Consider the following 12,992-nt stretch of genomic DNA (forward strand, 5'->3'; position numbering starts at 1 on the left):
CATGTAGAAATTTGATCCCCAATGTGGCAGTGCTGGAAAGTGATTGAGTCCTGGGGGCGGATCCCTCATAAATGGATTAATGCTGTCCCTGGGGGAGAGGGGATTAATGAGTGACTTCTCGCTCTATTAGTTCTGGCGAGAGCTCGTTGCTTAAAAAGACCCTGGACCTTCTCTGTCTCTCTCTTGCTTCCCTCTCGCCATGTGATCTGCTTGTACTCACCGGCTGCTGCCACTTTCTGCCATGAGTAGAAGCAGCCTGAGGCTCATGCCAGATGCAGCTGTCCCAGAATCGTAAGCCAAATAAACCTCTGTTCTTTATAAATTATCCAGTCTCAGGTACTTCTGTTATAGCAACACAAAACGTACTAAAACACCATCAAACTGTCATGCCAAAACAATCCAGTCTGAATCTAAATCACAGCCCCAGACTCATCCATCAATTTTCAGGAAAAACAGAAGACAGAGGGACATGCTAAGTGACACTTTGGGGATGCACGCTGCAAAGTTCAAAGTGTGGGAAACTTTACAAGACAAATCACTTGTTTTCTTCAAAACACAAATTATATGGAGATAAAAGAAGACTTCCGTATATCAAGTAAATGCAATGTATATATCTTCTTTGCATCTCTCTTCAGAAAGCTGAAAATATGATGAATTAGCCAATTGAAAATTTAAACAGTAGTTGAATATTTGATGATATTAGGAAATGACTGTCGATGTTTAGTTGGGACCATGGTATTGTGGCTGTTTTTAAAGCCCTGTCTTTCAAGATGCAAACTGAAATGTCTGTGAATGAAATGACTCAGTGCCAGAGATGTACGTCATAATCATTCGAGGAAGAGGACTGGCTGTGAGTGTGGACGAAACCAGACTAACAGCAGGTTGCTAGTCACTGAAGCTGTGTGATGAGGACTTGGGGATTTATGATACTATTCAGTCTTTTGAATACGTTTGCAATTTAACGTAGTAAAGAGTTAGAAAATATATTACAGTACATTCAGGTGCATCAGTGGTCAACCATTTCAAATTTACAACAATAAAGTGCAATTTTGAACAAGATGGTAGAGACAGTCTTATTTTTAAAGACTATTAAAATGAATTTATTAGAAAAATACCAGTGAAATGGTATTTAGACACAGGTATCACTCAAAGTTTTAAAAATGTATAAATACAAGTATATTTTAAGAATAATGATCCTGCTCATTGTCTTCAGAGAATCACGATGAAGAAGTTTTTGGGAAAAAAAATTTTCTTTAATGTTTATAAATATGTGTTTTTGACAATTTATTATTAAAAAGAGTTTCTGAAGATAAGTATTTTATAAGTCCATTCATAGAATAAACTTGACTTATCAATGCTATAGATTGAATGTCTCCCCAGACTCACTGAAGCTTAATCCCCACTGTAACTGTTGAGGGTGGGAAATCCTATTATGATTATTGAAAGGTGTGCCTTGGAGAGACGATTGGATTGTGAGGACTCCGTGCCCTTGTGTCAATCCATTCTTGGACTGATGGGAGTGGTTCTGAGGGCTTTAAAAGGAGAATGCATGAGGAGCTCTCTCTGTCTCTGCTCTGCCATTCTTACCATGTGACACCCTGCATTGATGTAGAGTCACCTCACCGGATGTGTTCCCTGGACTTTGGACTTCCCAGCCTCCAAAACTATAAGCAATAAGTTTATTTTCTTACAAATTACCAGTTCCGGGTATGTAGTCATAAGCCACAGAAACAGACTAGTGCAATCATCCAATACACAAGTACTTGGCTCATATATATTTGACTCATTTTTAGGACCACCTTTCACCCTCAGTATGTCCCTAATGGGACAATAGGACCTTCCCCCTGTCAGTGCAGTTTTCTCATGTTTTGTGTTTCTTGTACCTACTAAGGCAAGAAAGAGTTAAATAGCTCAAATTGTGAATGTTGTATCTGTACCATACAACCTATAACATTAATATTTCACAATTTAAATAAAGACCTATTCTTTCATTGGAGCTATTATCACTTAAAAAGTATCCCTTAATCTGCTATTTCAGTGTGAGTATGCAATACCCGCGTGTGAGATGGGTTACCTTTCCCAGCCCACCACTCCTCTTCAGAGCCTCCCCATGGGGAATTATAAAGGATTAGGACTTGGAGGAAGCAACTCCTTCCCATCTTGCAGGCTGATAAATGTTACACTTCCCTTGCTTTGGCAGCCATCCTCTTACTACAGTGAAAACAAATATCTTATTACTAGGAACATATGGGTGCCCTTTTCTGTATTTGTCTGTATTGGTTAAAAACAATACAAAATAAACAAACAAAGGAAGCAAACAATGCACACCATTTGTCTTCATAAAGGCACAGCAGAGTGTAGGAAAATATTGGTCGATTGCTTTATATTGCTATGGGATTCTGTTTGATTCTCACTGTGTCTTGCACATGTATTGTGACACTACCGACAATGCATTTCCATTTTCCAGTCCAGAGGGGTGTCTGTGTGTGTGTTTAACAATTGTTGTACAGTTTAACAGAGACAAATTAACCTTATGTTGCAAATGTAGTCACAGAAGATGCATTGTAAAAGTGTAAATTGTGCTGCGAAGCCAGAATATTGGCAATATATCACAGTGCAGTTCTTTAAACATCTTTATTTCCACGCATGTAGACTTCTGGGCAATAGAAGTTTTGAAGCCACTGGTCATATCCCGTTCTTGTGACACGTGAATCTCATAAGTAGGTGCTCAACACTTGCTAGTACCTAAGAAAAAGATGCCTAACTTACCCTGAAAGAAACATACTCTAATATGTGAAGTTAAGTTAAACAAGATCAGCCTGAACACAAATGCAAAGAGACAGAGAAGAAATGATGAAAAAGGAACACTTTAAGCCTGAATGTGGAGAACAATCTGCCCTCTGTATGCGTGAGGCATCTCTGACTGGTGAAAGCGTCTTCATCCCATGGCTTCTCTTTTCCCATTTCTCTGTTTAACCTAGTTATCTTTTAAAAAATACTAATGGAAAGCAGTAATCATTAGGAGATCTTTAAAAAATGGCAACCGATTCATTTTATTTGGGTGTGGCACAGGGGCACATGATGACAAATGTGTGCCGTCTCCACCCCTGTCACTCCCTGGCCAACGTACGAATGATCACAGCAGTTTCCTTCAGAACCTTCTTCAACAGAATAATCCATGCAGCCACCTCAAGGTGGTCTGAGTATTCATATGTAATGAGATACAGCTGCCATCCCTGATTTAAATGTAATCAGCACTTTATCAAGTGATAAATTTATAAATCCAGTGCTAGTATTTAATGGTAAAGCTAAAACTACAGTGAGCAACTAACTCAACTCAGCCGAACTCCATCTAAGATGTTCATTGAATTCAGAGTTATGTGGAGGTGTCTTTGTGTCTTCCACAACAGCTGAAAATGTGTCTAGCTAGTATACTAACATTCTCGCTGTCCACAGCTCCCAAGTGGATACGCACAGCTTTCAGTGACCATATTAAGGTCCTTGATTATTTCTTCCATGGGGAGGAGGCACTGCACTGCCCAGACTTTGACCCCACCCACTCGTCCCAAATCTCTGGCACAGCAAAGTTCTGCTGTCCCATCCCAGATCATTTCCACCAGAAACAGGGGAATGGAGTTGTGTGGAAAAGGCTACCCCGACCCCAGCAGCTGGCTGGAGCCTGCTCCTTTCTGCAGCCTCCACGTCCTGGGGGCTTGGGTCTGCTCCACTGGGTTCTTCCCTTGTTTACAAAGAATTCCCATTATGACATCGAATCTGATCACCACCTTCGTTACCACTTCCTCTCCCTCTTTCCAAAAATACGCAACCTTGGTTTTAACCCCATTGTAAACTAGGCACTGCTGCTGAAGTTCTATAACCATATCAGAGGGCAACTGTTTGAATATTTCTATTACCACCAGAAACTGTAGAAGCTGGGTAGCTGCCCTGTACCTCATTATATTCTAGTCAGTTCTAAGGTGCCAAGCCATTGACCTTGAAAAAAACGCCTTGTGTGTGTTTACTTTCACAGGATAGAGCCAAAACCTTGGATTTTCTAAGGAATATGTAAATTCCTGCATTCAGTCACCAACAGATAGACACTGTACTATGTACCAGGTATTTTACATAATTTACATGTAACTCTGTAAACAAGCTAGAAAAGTAGGCAATATTATATTCATATGTCATTGTAGAAAAATGAGGGTCATAGAGTTTTCAAGGCACATGATAGTTATGAGCGGCAAAGTGCATGCCCTCCCACGTTGCATGCGGCCGCTCCTGTACAGTCCACATCAGCTCTCCAGGTGTTAAGCAACGCCCCTGCATCCAGTGTACCCCGTCCCTGCTCAAACAGCAAGTCAGATCTAATAGCAAGAAAAACTAAGAGGCAGAGAGCAGGCCCCACAATCTCTCCTACACAGCCCTGAACATTTTCAGACCAGCTACCGCCCAGAGGGCACATCGCTGTCACAATTAATCCTTGCACCAGCATTTCAAACTAGCCCTTGGTCTACCTGCACCTTTGACAGCTCATCTTGCTCTGTATTGAATCATTGCTTCTTGTTGTTATATTTCATCTGCTGCAGACTTTTCCATTTTTTTCCCTGCTATTTGGCCGATTGCTGACTCCAGCAGGAAGGAAAAGAAAGCAAGGAAGGGAAGAGCCAGCCTACGGTTATATTGGGCCTTGAATTAGGAAATCAGGAGAAAGTATGAATTGCTTTATCCTTAAATATGATGCTAGCTGTAGATTTTATGTATATTATCTTCATCAAATTGAGAAAATTTCCTTCTATTCCTAGTTCTCTGAGAGATTTTATCATGAATAAACATTAAATTTGGTCAACTTTTTCTTTATCAAAATGATCGTATCGTTTTTCTCCTTCGTTCTATTAATAAAGTAAATTACATTGACTCATTTTTAAGTGATGATTCATGTATATCTTGATAAATGCCACTTGGTCAGAATGAATTATCCTTTTAATAGATAGCTATGTTTTACTATTATTTTGTTAATAAGAAGGGGAAATATTCGCATTTAATTTTCTGTTCTTGTCTTTGTGAAGTTTTAGGATCAGGGTTATTTTGGCTTCATAAAAGAAGCTAGGAGGTATTCTCTACTAGTCTTTTTTACTGAAAGATTTTGTGTAAGATTGCTATCAACTCTTCCCTAAATAATTAGTAGAATTCAACAGTAAAATCATTTGGGCCTCAAGTTATCTTTGTGGAAATTTTTTTTTATTACAAATTTGATTATTTTAATAGATACGAGGAGACTGAGGTTTATATATTTTTTTTCCAGTGCCAGTTTAGGCAAGCTGTAGTTTTCAAGAAATTTTACTCATCTCATTTAAGTTGTCACATTTTCTGGCAGAAATTGCTCATAATGATAAACAATAACTCTAGGATTTGTAGTGATAGCCCCTCTTTTATTCCTCATATTTTAAATTTCATTTTTCTTATTTTTATTTTCTGGCAATGTCTTGTGAGAGGCTTATTGATTTATAAATATGCTCAAAGAAACAAATTTGGCTTTGTTAATTTTATCCATTATTTTTCTGATTTTTAATTTATTTTATCACTGCTCTCCTCTGTATTATTTCCTTCCCTTACTTATTCTGTATTTAATTGGCTCTTTCCTTTCTAATTGCTTAAGGAGGAAGCTGAGTTGTATTTTCATTACCTTTAATTTGAAGTGTTTTTCTAATTTCCCTTGTGATTTCTTCTTTGACCCATGTGTTATTCAGAAGTACATTGTTTAATTTCTAACAGATGGGACTTTTCTAGATAGAATGTTATTTATTTCCAATTTAGTTCCATTTTGTTCACAGAATATACTCTCTAGTATATCCACATTTCTAAATTTGAGACTTATTTTATGTTCAGCACATAGTCTATCTTGAGCATATTATATGAACTTGAAAAGAATATGTAATAAGTTGCTGTTGGCTGAAATATTCTATAAATAGCATTTAGTTCAGGAAGATTGATAGTTGTCTTAGTCCATTTTTTGCTGCTATAAAAGAATTTCTGAGACTGGGTAATTTATAAAGAACAGAAATTTATTTCTCACAGTTCTGAAGGCTGGAAGTCCAAGATCAAGGCACCAGCCCTTGGTGTCTGGTAAGGGCTGCATCCAAGAGAGACTGCTACGTTATCACATGGCAGGAAGGAGGTGGAAGGGAGAGCTTACCAAATGCTGAGGGGAGCCATTTTATAAGGATCTTACCCCCATTAACAGAGGAGCCCCCATGGCCTAATCACCTCTTAAAGGCCCCACCTCTCAATACTAACATATTGGCAACACCCAAATTTTGGAGGGGATGCATTCAAACCATAGCAAAAGTATTGTTCAAATTTTTTGTATTCTTACTGATTTGGGCCTCGTTTTTCTCTCAGTTCCTGAAGGAGCATGTTAATATCCAGCTAATGTTGTGGGCTTGTTTATTTTTCCCCTTTTGTCCTGTCAGCTTTTACTTAATGTGTGTTAGACCTGTGTTATTAGGTGAATACATTTTTGTGATTATTGTGTCTCCACAATAAATCTTTTTTTTTTTTTTACTATGAAATGTTCCTCTTTGTCTCTAGTAATAATTTTTGTTTTAACATCCACTTTGTCTAATCAACTTTTTTGGGGGGCGGGGGCACATCAACTTTCTCATGATTACTGTTTGAATGGTAAATTTATTTTATCTATCTTTTTGGTTTCAATCTGTCTGTGTCTTTAGATTTAAAATGCATCTCTTTTATGGAGCTTATGATTTGATCTTGCTTTTTAGTTCAGGTAAATATCTTTGCCTATAATTAGAGTATTTGATCCATTTACATTTAATGCAATTAAAAGCTGGAGTGCAATTATAGTTACTGTTGCATTACTTCACATAAAATGTGAGAACTCTGAAACAGCGAAATGCCACTCACCCTCCCCAGCCTTTCTACTATTGTGTGCTATTTCACATCTCCGTATGTTGAGAACACCACAATACAATGCCAACATTTTTACCTTAAGCAATTAGCTGTCTTTTAAAAAATTAAAATAAAAAGATAGTCTTTTATGCTTACTCATATATTTACCATTCCTAGTGCTCTGCTAAGCCCAAGCCTGTAGACTGGATTTTCTTTTTCTGGAGCCATTTCCTATCAACTGGAAAAGCTTCCTCTCTTTAGCACTTCTTGTATGGCAAGCCTTCTGGTAACAAATCCACTCAGTTTTCAATTATATGAAAAAATCTTTATTTCACCTTCATTTTTTCACAGTTTTATTTTGAAATAAACCCACACCAAGCTTTCCCCAATGTTAATATCCCATATAATCATGACACAACTGTCAAAGCTAAGGAATTAACACCGGGTGCAATAACACTAACTAAATTGCAGTCCTTCTCTAGATGTCACCGATCTGTTCCACAGTATTCTTCCAGGATCTGGTATAGGATCTCACAGGGCAGTTGTGGTCACATCTCCACAAGCTCCTCCCATGTATGGAAGTTCCTCAGTCTTTCATTCCCTCATCTCTGTCATGACTCTAAAACTTTTGAAAGGTTTTGTTCAGGTAGTCTGTAGAATATCGCTCAACTGGAATTTGATGTTTTCTTGTGGTTAGAGAGAGTCTACGAATTTGAGGGAAGAATACCACAGAGGCAGTATATACTTCTTAGCTCACTGTAGCAGGGAGTGCACAGCACTGATATTTTCTATTGTTGATAATATTAACCCCGATTCCTGGTTAAGATGGTGTCTAACATGGTGTCTCCACTGTAAAGACATTTTTTTAAAAAATAGTAATTAATAAATGTTTTGGGGCATATACCTTGAAGCTGAGCAAATATTCTGTTTTTCTTAATACTTTCACTCACTGATTTTAATTCTCATTAGTTGTTCCTGTCTGTGACAATTATTGTGGTGTTTTAATAATAATTTTCTATTCCTTAATTTTTTCTGTTTCTTAATTAAAATTATTCCTTCAGGAAGATCTGTCTTCTCTTCCCCATATTCAGTCAATAACTAGCTTATACTAGTATAAGCTCTTTAATACTTATTTTATTCTTTAGGCTACAGCCCAATTCTAGTGCTAGTTATTTTTATTGCTTAAATTATTTGATGTGGCATTTAGCTCCTCTTTTGGGTTGCTTCCTCTGTCCTTCTGACATACCATCAGCTTTTTTTCCCCCCAGCACTTTGCTACACTGTGGGGTCATAGGTGATCAGGAGTCACTTTGTGTTTTCCCTGTTCCAGCCCTGGAATTGACTTATCTAAGAAGCCCTGGTTTGTTCCATTGGAGAATGGCATTCAGAAACCAAGATCTGGGTGTTGGGTGTGCTCACTGCTAATGAGTCCTCAGTGCTTTCAGACCCTCTCAGTGCCTGGGAATATGCATAAGTGCACTAATCCCTTTGTACACATAGGTCTTTATCTGTCTATAGATGTGCTAAAATAATTGTGGTATCTCTGACTTTAACCCACCACCACCAGGATCATTTACCTTTCCCATCTTGCTCATCTGTAACTTCTCTCTCTGACATGAAAAACCTAGCTTCTTTTATCTACAAATTGCTTACTTATTTGTTCAAGCCTATACATATATAGAGATTCAAAATTACTAATTCATACACCTGGGAGAACAAATTCATCCCCTAGGCTGCAGTGTTCCTGTAGAGTTCCTTTTGTATTTTTAGATGTATAGTGCCACTCAAAGCACTATTTTCTGAATTACTTAGGTCAGCTTCTTTATTTCCGAGACCCTTCTGTGAGGTTATGTCATATGTTTGTAATACATTCAGACTCTTTTGTCACAGTCTGCATTCCAGAATAGCCAACATCCTGAATGATTTTTTAGAAAAACTTTTTGATATACTGATCTGCAATATATTTTTTTTTAATTTTGAGGCATAATCAACATATCACACATTTTGAAAGTGTATCATTTATGTACACAAAGTTCTATGTTCACCAGCCCAGTAACATAGAGGAAAGTTCTGCAACACTAATAACTTCCTCATGTGGCCTATCTGTAGTCAAACCCGCTTCCCTCCCCTGACTCCTTGCAACAATACATCTGCTCTCCTTCCTCATTGTTTTAATTTTACAGTAATGTCACAAAAGTGGAATCATGCCATTTGTAGCTTTCTGACCTTGCTTCTTTCACTTGGCAAAATGCATTTAAGATTTATCCATGTTGTTTCATAAATCTATTGCTCATTCCTTTTCATTGCTGAGTAGTATTTTGTTGAATGAACCTATACATACAGTGTGGATAAATACAGAGTGTTTATCCTTTTAACTATTTATGGTAATCTAGGTCATTTCCAGCTTTTGATGATTATAAGTAAAGCTACTATAAATATTCAAGCACATGTTATACATTAGGATAACTTTTCAATTCACTTGGATACATACCAAGGAGTGGAATTTCTATGTTATGTCATCAGTATCCATTTAATTTTTTAAGAAACTGCCAAAAAGGCTGTACTATTTTGCATTCCCACTAGCTATAAATCCTCACTAACATTTGGAATTGTCACTTTTTTTTTAACTTTAGCAATTCTGATAGGTGTGTAGTAGTATCACGTTGTTGTTTTAATTTGCATTTCCCTAAGGGCAAATGATGTTGAGCAACTTTTTATCTCTTTATTTGTGATGCAATTGGCAAATATAGCTTTTTGATACATTTCTTTATCAGTGTCTTTCAGAGAGCAAAATTTTTAATTTTGATGAAGTTCAATTCATTGAGTTTTTGCTTAACCCAAGGTCAAGAAGATTTACTTCTTTGTTTTCTTCTAGAAGTTTTGTAGTTTTATATTTTCCACTAAAATCTATTATTCAGTTTGTTTTTTACAAGTTTATTTTGTTTTACTTTTTTTGCATATTCATTTACATTTGTTTCTGCAGTTTATTGAAAAGATTATCCTTTCTCCATTGAACTGCGCATTTGCCAAAAATCTGTAAACTATGTATGGGTCTATTTCTTGCTCTCTTTTTTTTGTTACAAACATCCATGAGTGTTTTTTTTTTTTATTACTAATGCTGTCTTGATTAATGTAGCTTTACACAAAGTCATAAAATTGGTTCTTGTGAACCCCAATTTTCTTCTTTTTAGAATTGCTTTAGCTGTTCAAGATCCTTTGCCTTCCCATATAAATTTTGGAATTGTTGATTTATACAAAAGTGCTTGCTGAAATTTAGATTGGGGATATAACAAATCTATAGATCAGTTTGAAAGAGAATTTACCTCTTAATTTTGAATCTTTCAATCTGTGAAAAAAATATATATCTACATTTATTTACATCTTTGATTTCTTTCATTGGTGTTTTGTAGTTTTCAGAATTCAGACCATAATCATATTTTGTTAGATTTATTTCTAAGTAATTCAGTTTTTGTGCTATTGTAAATGGCATTGCTTTTATAAATTTCAAATTCTAATTTTTATATATGAGTATGATTGAGTTTTATATACTGACACTGTTCTCTGTGATTTTGCTAAACTCTGTTATCACTTCTAAAAGACTTTTGTAGATGTTCTGGGATTTCCTAAATAGAGAAGCATATCGTATATGAACAGAGACAGTTTTATTTATTCCTTCCAAATTGTATATCTTTCATTTATTTATTTATTTTCTTATTGCACTGGTTTGGATTTCCAGTACAATGTTGGATAGAAGTGGGCGGAGGGGACATTTTTGTCTTGTTCCCAGTCTTAGGGGGAAAGCATTGTCTATCATTGTATGTGATGTTAGCTGTAGGCTTTTTGTAGATGCACTTTATTACAAGTTCTCTTTTTTTTTTAGGTTGCTGAAAGTTTTTATCACAAATTATGTTGTTTTGTCAAATGTTTTTCTGCATAAATGGAGGTGATCCTGTGATTCTCATTTAGTCTGTTAATTGAACAAGCCCTGCATTCCTGGGATAAACCTCACTTGGTCTGTGTGATAGTTTTATGTGTCAACTTGACTGGGCCGTGGGATGCCCAGATTAAGCATTATTTCTGAGTGAGTCTGTGAACATTTTGGATGAGATTAGCATTTGAATTGGTGGACTCAGTAACATAGATTGCCCTCCCCCCGTGTGGGTGGGCATCATGCAATCCATTGAGGGCCTGAATAGAGCAAAAGGAGAAGGAAAGAGGAATTCACCTTTTTTTTTTTTTCCTGCCTCACTGCTTGTGCTGGGACATCTCACTTCATCTCCTGCCCTTATAGATAGGGATTTACACCTTTACCTCCCTGATTCTCAGACTTTCTGACGTTGACTGAATTAACCACGTACTTTCCCGGGTCTCCAGCCAGTTGATGACAGATAGTAGGACTTAGCCTCCATATTTGCATGAGCCAGTTTGCCATAATAACTTCCTCTCCCATTCTCTCTCTCTTTCTATACATATTTAATTGATATTATATATTATATAATAAAAGATAATTACATGTAGTAAATTATAAATTATTATATTTATACATAAATACATATTTATAAAATATGTTTTTATATAAAATATATAAATTATATAATAATATATAATTACATAAATTATAATGACATGTAATTATATATTATATAATATAGATATATAAAATATATAATATCTATAATATATGTAAATCCTTTTTATATATCAATGAATTCAATTTACTAATATTTTGTTAACATTTTTTGTATCTATGCCCATAAGGGACATAGGCCTGTCATTGTCTTTCTTGTAATGTCATTGTCTGGATTGGAGTAATGTTAGATTCATAAAATAAGTTAGAGAGTGTTCCTTTCTCTTTTATTTTTTGAAAGGGACTGTGTAGAATTGGTATTATATTTTTCCTTAAGTAGTGGGTGGATTTGGTCAGTGAGATAATCTTGGCTTGCGGATTTTTTTGAGGTAAAATTTTAACTAAAAATTTAATTTTTAAAACGAATATAAGATTATTATGTGTAGTGGATTGAATTATGTCCCCCCAAAACTCAATGAAGCTTGAATTGTATCCCCCATGCTTTATGTATTAGAAACTTAGCCCCCACTGTGACTGTTAACAGAGTGGGAACTCCTATTATGATAATTGTAAGATGGGGCCTTGAAGAGGTGATTGGATTGTAGGACCATGAAGTAATGAATGGATTAAAAACGGTGGTCAAGGGTGTGGTTCTGCGGGCTTTAAAAGAGGAGAGTCTGTCCCTCTGCTCACTCTGCTCTCTCTGCTCCCACTGTCTTGCAATGTGAGACCCCTGGGTCATTGTCACCACCACCAGATGGACTTTGAACTTCCCAGCCTCAGAAAGTGTAAGCAATAAATTTTGTTTTCTTATAAATTACCCAGTTCCACGTATTTTGTTATAAGCAACACAAAATGAACTAATACAGTATGTTTATCCGTTTCTTCTTTATTTTGACAACTTTTTTGAGGAAAAATTTATATACTTTAAAATTTATTTTAAATGTATAATACAATGTATTTTAGGAAGTTTGCAGTTTTGCAACCATCAGCACAATCCAATTTTAGAAAATTTCCATCACCCCAGACAAAAAAGTTTGACAACTTTTTTGAGGAAAAATTTATATACTGTAAAATTTATTTTAAATGTATAATACAATGTATTTTAGGAAATTTGCAGTTTTGCAACCATCAGCACAATCCAATTTTAGAAAATTTCCATCACCCCAGACAAAAATGCCTGCTCCCGTCTGCAGATACTCTGCATTCGCATCTCCATCCCAGCTGGCCACTGACGTACTTTCTGTCATTATTGATTTGTCTTTTCTGGACATTTCATATCAGTGGAATCATAAAATATGGTCTTTTATGTCTAATTCCTCTCACAGAAGATAATGTTTTTGAGTCTATTTGTAGTGCAGCATGCATCAGCACTCATTCCTTCTTACTCCCAAACATCATCCCATTGTATGGATACACTATATTCTGTTTATCCATTCACCAGTTGATGGACATCTGATAGATTCCAATTTTTGTATATTATGAAAAATTCTGTTATGGACATTCACATAGAAGTTTT

This window comes from Cynocephalus volans, chromosome 3 (genome assembly GCF_027409185.1).
Source record: "Cynocephalus volans isolate mCynVol1 chromosome 3, mCynVol1.pri, whole genome shotgun sequence".
NCBI classification, from domain to species: domain Eukaryota; kingdom Metazoa; phylum Chordata; class Mammalia; order Dermoptera; family Cynocephalidae; genus Cynocephalus; species Cynocephalus volans.